Source organism: Bombina bombina, chromosome 5, assembly GCF_027579735.1.
Source record: "Bombina bombina isolate aBomBom1 chromosome 5, aBomBom1.pri, whole genome shotgun sequence".
NCBI classification, from domain to species: Eukaryota; Metazoa; Chordata; class Amphibia; order Anura; family Bombinatoridae; genus Bombina; species Bombina bombina.
In genome coordinates this window covers 77,759,973-77,768,718 of record NC_069503.1, presented here as the reverse complement: position 1 = coordinate 77,768,718, position 8,746 = coordinate 77,759,973, and positions in this window count along the sequence as shown.

Below are 8,746 nucleotides of genomic sequence, written 5' to 3'. Positions count from 1 at the left end.
TCGCATAGGTCAAACAGATGATGCTTTTCAGCCAAAAGGAAAGAGAGGTAGCCGTAGCCTTTTGGCCTCTCCGCTTACCAGAATAAACAACAAACAATGAAGATGTTTGACGGAAATCTTTGGTTGCTTGTAAGTAGAACTTTAAAGCACGAACCACATCAAGATTGTGCAACAGACGTTCCTTCTTTGATGAAGGATTAGGACACAGAGAAGGAACAACAATCTCTTGATTGATATTCTTATTAGAAACAACCTTAGGAAGAAAACCAGGTTTGGTACGCAAAACCACCTTATCTGCATGGAAAATAAGATAAGGGGAATCACACTGTAAAGCAGATAGCTCAGAAACTCTTCGAGCCGAAGAGATAGCAACTAAGAACAAAACTTTCCAAGATAGAAGCTTAATATCTATGGAATGCATAGGTTCAAACGGAACCCCTTGAAGAACTCTAAGGACTAAGTTTAGGCTCCAAGGCGGAGCAGCAGGATTAAATACAGGCTTAATTCTGACCAAAGCCTGACTAAAAGTTTGAACGTCTGGGACATCTGCCAGACGTTTGTGTAGTAGAATAGACAAAGCAGATATTGGTCCTTTTAGAGAACTAGCTGATAATCCCTTCTCCAAACCCTCTTGGAGAAAAGACAATATTCTAGGAATCCTAATCTTACTCCACGAGTAACCTTTGGATTCACACCAAAAAAGATATTTGCGCCAAATCTTATGATAGATCTTCCTGGTGACAGGCTTTCTAGCCTGAATCAGGGTATCAATGACCGACTCAGAGAACCCACGCTTTGATAGAACTAGGCGTTCAATCTCCAAGCAGTCAGACGCAGAGAAACTAGATTTGGATGTGAGAACGGACCTTGGATTAGAAGGTCCCGCCTCATTGGCAGGGTCCACGGTGGAACCGAGGACATGCCCACTAGGTCTGTATACCAAGTCCTGCGTGGCCACGCAGGTGCTATCAGAATCACTGAAGCTCTCTCCTACTTGATTCTGGCAACCAGATGTGGAAGGAGAGGAAGCGGTGGAAATACGTAGGCCAGATTGAAGGACCAAGGTAATGCTAGAGCATCTATCAGTACCGCCTTGGGATCCCGGGACCTGGACCCATAACGAGGAAGTTTGGCATTCTGACGCGACGCCATCAGATCTAATTCTGGTGTGCCCCATAGCTGAATCAGCTGAGCAAATACCTCCGGATGGAGTTCCCACTACCCCGGATGAAAAGTCTGACGACTTAGAAAATCCGCCTCCCAGTTCTCTACTCCTGGAATGTGGATTGCTGAGAGATGGCAAGAGTGATCCTCTGCCCATCGGATTATTTTGGTTCCTTCCATCATCGCTAGAGAACTCCTTGTTCCTCCCTGATGATTGATATAAGCTACAGTCGTGATGTTTTCCGACTGAAACCTGATGAATTTGGCTGCATCAAGCTGAGGCCATGCCTGAAGCGCCTTGAATATCGCTCTCAGTTCTAGGATGTTTATCGGAAGAAGAGATTCCTCCCAAGACCATAAGCCCTGTGCTTTCAGGGATTTCCAGACTGCACCCCAGTCTAGCAGGCTGGCATCTGTCATTACAATGAGCCACTCTGGCCTGTGGAAGTACATTCCCTGAGACAGGTGGTCCTGAGACAACCACCAGAGAAGAGAATCTCTGGTCTCCTGGTCCAGATGCAGTTGAGGAGATAAATATGCATAATCCCCATTCCACTGTTTAAGCATGCATAGTTGCAGTGGTCTGAGGTGTAGGCGGGCAAAAGGAACTATGTCCATTGCCGCTACCATGAGTCCGATTACCTCCATACACTGAGCCACAGATGGCCGAGGAATGGAATGAAGAGTTCGGCAAGTGGTTAAGAGTTTTGATTTTCTGACTTCCGTCAGAAATATTTTCATTTCTACTGAATCTATAAGAGTACCCAGAAAGGAAACTCTTGTGAGAGGGAAGAGAGAACTCTTTTTTATGTTCACCTTCCACCCCTGAGATCTCAGAAAAGCCAACACAATGTCGACGCCTGAATTAAGATGTCATCTAGATAAGGCGCCACTGCTATGCCCCGAGGTCGTAGAACCACCAGAAGGGACCCTAGCACCTTTGTGAAAATTCTTGGAGCCGTGGCTAACCCGAAGGGAAGAGACACAAACTGGTAATGCCTGTTTAGAAACGCAAATCTGAGAAATTGATGATGATTTCTGTGAATAGGGATGTGTAGATACGCATCCTTTAAGTCCACGGTAGTCATATATTGACCTTCCTGGATCAGAGGCAGAATAGTCCGAATGGTCTCCATCTTGAATGATGGAACCTTGAGGAACTTGTTTAGAATTTTGAGATCAAAGATTGGTCTGAAAGTTCCCTCTTTTTTGGGAACCACAAACAGGTTTGAGTAGAACCCTAGTCCCTGTTCCTCTTTTGGGACTGGGCGGATCACCCCCATGGTAAGCAAATCTTCTACACAGCATAAGAACGCCTCTCTCTTTGTCTGATTTACAGACAATCGAGAAATATAAAATCTCCCCCGTGGGAGTCTTTGAATTCCAGAAGATATCCCTGGGACACAATTTCTAAAGCCCAGGGATCGTGAACATCTCTTGCCCAAGTCTGAGTGAAGAGAGAGAGTCTGCCCCCTACTAGATCCGGTCCCGAATCGGGGGCTACCCCGTCATGCTGTCTTAGAGGCAGCTGCAGGCTTCTTGGCCTGTTTACCCTTGTTCCAAGCCTGGTTAGGTCTCCAGACTGACTTTGATTGGGCAAGATTCCCCTCTTGCTTTGCAGCAGAGGAAGCCGAAAAGGAACCACTCTTGAAGTTCCGAAAGGAACGAAAATTACTTTGTTTGATCTTCATCGTATTTGATCTATCCTGAGGAAGGGCATGACCTTTCCCTCCAGTGATGTCTGAAATAATCTCTTTCAGTTCAGGCCCGAATAGGGTCTTTCCTTTGAAAGGGTTGTTCAAAAGTTTAGATTTGGATGACACATCAGCAGACCAGGACTTAAGCCATAACGCCCTGCGTGCTAAAATGGCAAAACCTGAATTCTTTGCTGCTAATTTAGCCAGTTGAAAAGCGGCATCTGTAATAAAAGAATTAGCCAATTTAAGGGCCTTGATTCTGTCCATAATCTCCTCTAATGGAGTCTCCATCTGAAAAGCCTCTTCTAGACCCTCAAACGAGAAAGCAGCTGCAGTAGTTACAGGAACAATGCACGCAATAGGTTGAAGAGAAAAATCCTGATGAACAAAAATTTTCTTCAGGAGACCCTCTAATTTTTTTATCCATAGGATCTTTGAAAGCACAACTGTCTTCGATAGGTATAGTTGTATGCTTAGACAGAGTAGAAATAGCTCCCTCCACCTTAGGGACTGTCTGCCACGAGTCCTGCATGGTGTCAGATATGGAAAACATTTTCTTAAAAACAGGAGGGAGAGAGAACGGAATACCTGGTCTATCCCACTCCTTAGTAATAATATTCACAATCCTCTTAGGAACTGGAAAAACATCAGTGTAAACAGGAACCTCTAAGTATTTATCCATTTTACACAATTTCTCTGGAACCACTATAGGGTCACAATCATCTAGAGTCGCTAATACCTCCCTGAGCAATAAGCGGAGGTGTTCAAGCTTAAATTTAAAGGCCGTCATATCAGAATCTGTCTGAGGAAGCGTCTTTCCTGAATCAGAAATTTCTCCCTCAGATAACAAATCCCTCATTCCTACTTTAGAGCATTGTGAGGGCATATCAGATACAGCTACTAAAGCGTGAGATGGCTCAGCATTTTTCCTAAACCCAGAGCTGTCCCGCTTTCCTTGTAAACCAGGCAGTTTAGATAAAACCTCTGTGAGGGTTGTATTCATAACTGTGGCCATGTCTTGTAAAGTAAAAGAATTTGACGCACTAGAGGTACCTGGCGTCACTTGTGCGGGCGTTACTGGTTGTGACAGTTGGGGAGAGCTAGATGGCAAACCCTCATTTACTTCTGACTGAGAATCATCTATTGCTCTATTTCTAAGTGCTAATATATGTTCTTTATAGTTTATAGACATATCAGTACAATTGGGACACATTCTAAGAGGGGGTTCCACAATGGCTTCCAAACATATTAAACAAGGATTTTCCTTGGTGTCAGACATGTTTAAACAGGCTAGTAATGTAACAAGCAAGCTTGGAAAACACTGTAATCAAAGTAAAAAACACTTAGAAATAAAAACGGTACTGTGCCTTTAAGAGAAAAAAAGCTGCACCAGTTCTGCAAAACAGTGTAAAAAAGCAGTAAACTTAACGAAATTTTTACAGTAGCATTATAAAGACTTAGTAACTTTGCACAGCTATGCAAATAAACAATTAACCCTTAAATGGCAAAAACGGATTGAAAAAATGTTAACCCCAGTATAAAAGACTTTCAGCACCATGCCACAGCTCTGCTGTGGCTCCTACCTGCCCTTCAGAACAATTTGTGGGGGAAAAAAACTTCTTTAACAACCCTCAAACACAGCAGAAACGACAGGAGAAGCAGTGATATGTCTCAGGGGAAAGGAAACTGCGCAACTGAGGCGCGAAAATAGGCCCCTCCCACCTCACTCGATGTTTTGAGGCCTACCAGAGAAACACCAGAGTGTCTCTTAATTAAACATGTGAGTTACAAAACTCAAAACCAAGCCACAATGACCCCTCTAGTCCCTTCAAAAAACGTTATAAATGCATCAAAAAATAAAATGTTTTTTCCTAAAAGTGTCACCAGTAACTAATAAGCCCTTGCAAGCAAGCTGAAATTCCTGTTAAAGTATCTGAATACAGCTTACCCTTCCCTCATGGGGATATTGTCAGCCTTTTCTAGATTTAACACAGTCTGTCTAGAAAAATATAGACTGAACATACCTTATATGCAGCTTAGCCTGCAAACTGTTCTCCCAACTGAAGTTTTCCAATACTCTTCAGGCCTTGTGAGAACAGCAGTGGATCTTAGTTACAAAGTGCTAAGATCATCATCCCTCTTGCAGAAATCTTCATCCCTTTTCTGCCAGAGAGTAAATAGTACACACCGATACCATTTAAAAATAATAAACTCTTGCTTGAGACGTAAAAAACTACATTTTAGTCACCACATAGCTCTTTGCCCTTCCTAGCAGTTAAGCAGGCAGAGAGAATGACTGGGGGGTGGAGCTAAGGGGGGAGCTATATAGACAGCTCTGCTGTGGGTGCTCTCTCTTCCTGTAGGGAAGGAGAATATCCCACAAGTAAGGATGAATCCGTGGACTCGATACATCTTACAAGAGAAAAATATATGCTTACCTGATAAATTTATTTCTTTTTAGACACGATGAGTCCCCAGATTTCATCCTTACTTGTGGGATTTCACCTCCTGACAGCAGGAGGAGGCAAAGAGCACCACAGCAGAGCTGCTATATATAGCTCCTCCCTTCCCTCCCACTCCAGTCATTTGATCGAAGTTTAGGAAGAGAAAGGAAAAGCCAAGGTGCAGAGGTGTCTGAAGTTTACAAAAATGAATAACCTGTCTCAGAGAATAGGGCGGGCCGTGGATCGTGTCTAAAAAGAAATACATTTATCAGGTAAGCATAAATTTTCTTTTCTTTTTAAAGACACGATGAGTACACGGATTTCATCCTTACTTGTGGGATACAATACCAAAGCTAGAGTACACGGATGATAAGGGAGGGACAAGACAGGTAACCTAAACAGAAGGCACCACCTTTCTCCCAAAAACAGCCTCAGCCGAGTCAAAAGTATCGAACTTGTAAAACTTAGAAAAAGTGTGAAGGGAGGACCAAGTTGCAGCCTTGCAAGTCTGTTCTACAAAAGCTTCATTTTTGAATGCCCATGAGGAAGCAACAGCCCTAGTGGAATGAGCCGTAACCCTCTCAGGAGGCTGCTGTCCAGCAGTCTCATATGTAAAACGGATGATACTCTTCAGCCAGAAGAAAGAGAGGTAGCCATAGCTTTCTGACCCTTACATCTCCCATATAAAACGACAAACAAAGAAGACGATTGACGAAAGTCCTTAGTCGCTTGTAAATAAAATTTCAAAGCACAGACCACGTCCAAATTGTGTAAAAGACTTTTGAGAAGAAGGATTAGGACACAGGGAAGGAACAACAATCTCTTGATTAATGTTCCTTCTTGAGACAACAAAGAATTGCACAAGCACCAAGGGTGTAACAAAATTTGTTTGCAGGTGTGTCAACTATTGGACCTGCACCAAGGTCCCAAGAAGACAGTCCAAAAATAATGATATAGCTGCACCACCAACTGTATTAAAACATCATGATTTTATTGTGCCACTTAAAACAGTCTGTTTTAAGTGGCACAATAAAATCATGATGTTTTAATACAGTTGGTGGTGCAGCTATATCATTATTTTTGGACTGCCTTCTTGAGACAACCTTAGGAAGGAACCCTAGGTTAGTACGTAAAACTACCTTATCTGAATGAAAAATAAGGTAAGGAGAATTGAATTGTAACACAGAAAGTTCAGACACTACTCGAGCTGAAGAAATGGCAATAAGAAATAAAATATTGCAAGATAACAACTTAATTAATATCTAAGGAATGCATAGGCTCAAACGGAACCCCTTGAAGAACTTTGAGAACTAAATTCAGATACCATGGAGGAGTAATTCGTTTAAACACAGGCCTGATTCTAACCAAAGTCTGACAAAAGGATTGAACATCTGGGACATCCGCTAGACGTTTATGTAACAAAATAGATAAGGAAGAGTTCTGACCCTTTAGGGAACTTGCCGATAAACCCTTCTCCAATCCCTCTTGGAGAAAAGAGAAAATTCTAGGAATCCTGACTCTACTCCATGAGTAGCCTTTGGATTCACACCAAAAAAGATATTTACGCCATATCTTATGATAAAGCTTGCGAGCCTGGATCATGGTCTCTATGACCGAATTAGAAAACCCCCGCTTGGATAAGATTAAGCGTTCAATCTCCAAGCAGTCAGCTTCAGAGAAACTAGGTTTGGGTGAAGGAAGGGCCCCTGAATGAGGTCTTTCCTCAACAGAAGTTTCCAAGGTGGCAGTGATGACATTTCCACCAGATCTGCTTACCAAATCCTGCGAGGCCAGGCAGGAGCAATGAGGATCACTGATGCCCTCTCCTGTTTGATTTGAGCAATGACTCGAGGAAGAAGCGCAAACGGAGGAAATCAGTATGCAAGATTGAAGGACCAAGGAACCGCCAGAGCATCTATCAGCTCTGCCTGGGGATCCCTGGACCTCGACCCGTATCTCAGGAGTTGGCATTCTGGTGAGATGCCATGAGATCTAACTCCGGCCGACCCCATTTGAGAATCAGGATGGAGAATACTTCCGGATGGAGTTCCCACTCTCCCGGATGAAAAGTCTGTCGCTCAGAAAGTCCGCCTCCCAATTGTCCACCCCTGGGATATGGATCGCTGACAGATGGCAAGAGTGGGCCTCCACCCACTGGATTATCTTGGCTACCTTGGTCATCGCTAAGGAGCTCCTCGTTCCTCCTTGAGGATTGATGTAAGCCACTGTTGTTATGTTGTCCATCTGAAACCTGATTAACTGGGCCAAGGCCAACTGAGGCCAGGCCAGAAGAGCATTGAAGATCGCTCTCAGTTCCAGAATGTTTATAGGAAGAACAGATTCTTCTGGAGTCCACATTCCCTGAGCCTTTAGAGGACCCCACACAGCTCCCCACCCTAGAAGGCTGGCATCTGTTGTCACAATCATCCAGGATGGTCTGCGAAAGCATGTTCCCTGGGATAGATGTTCCAGAAGCCACCACCAAGAGAATCCCTTGTCTCCTGCTCCAGGGTTATTTGAGGAGACAAGTCTGCATAATTTCCATTCCACAGCCTCAGCATGTTTAACTGCAGAGGTCTGAGATGAAACCGAGCAAACGGGATGATGTCCACTGCTTCCACCATCAATCCAATTACTTCCATGCACTGGGCCACTGACGGCCGAGGATTGGACTGAAGTGCTCAACAGGTATCTAGAATCTTTGCTTTCCTGACCCCTGTCAGAAAAATCCTCATGGATATAGAATCGATTACAGTTCCCAAGAAAGTCACCCTTGCTTTCGGTATTAAGGAACTCTTTTCCAGATTTACCTTCCACCCGTAAGTCCTCAGGAAGGACAGTACAATGTTGGTATGGGATCCTGCTTGTTGACAAGATGGTGCCTGGATCAGAATATCGTCCAGATAAGGCACCACCGCAATGCCCCGTGGTCTTAGAACCGCCAGCAAAGACCCCCGAACCTTTGTGAAAATTCTGGGTGCCGTGGCCAGCCTGGAAGGAAGAGCCACAAACTGTCTAGAAAAACAAACCTTAGGAACTTGTGACTATCTCTGTGGATAGGAACATGAAGGTATGCATCCTTCAAATCCACTGTCATCATAAATTGACCCTCCTGGATCAATGGAAGAATAGTCTGAATAGTTTCCATCTTGAATGATGGAACTCTGAGAAACTTGTTTAGACTCTTGAGATCTAATATAGATCTGAAGGTTCCCTCTTTTTTGGGAACTACAAACAGATTTTAATAAAACCCCTGCCCCTATTCCTGTGCTGGAATGGGAACAATTACTCCCAGGGAGGAAAGGTCTTTTACACAATGTAAGAATGCCTCATTTTTATTTTTGGTTTGCAGATAATCTCGAAAGAAGAAATCTTCCTCTGGGAGGAAAATTCTTGAACTCTAGTTTGTATCCCTGAGACACTATCTCTATAACCCAGGGA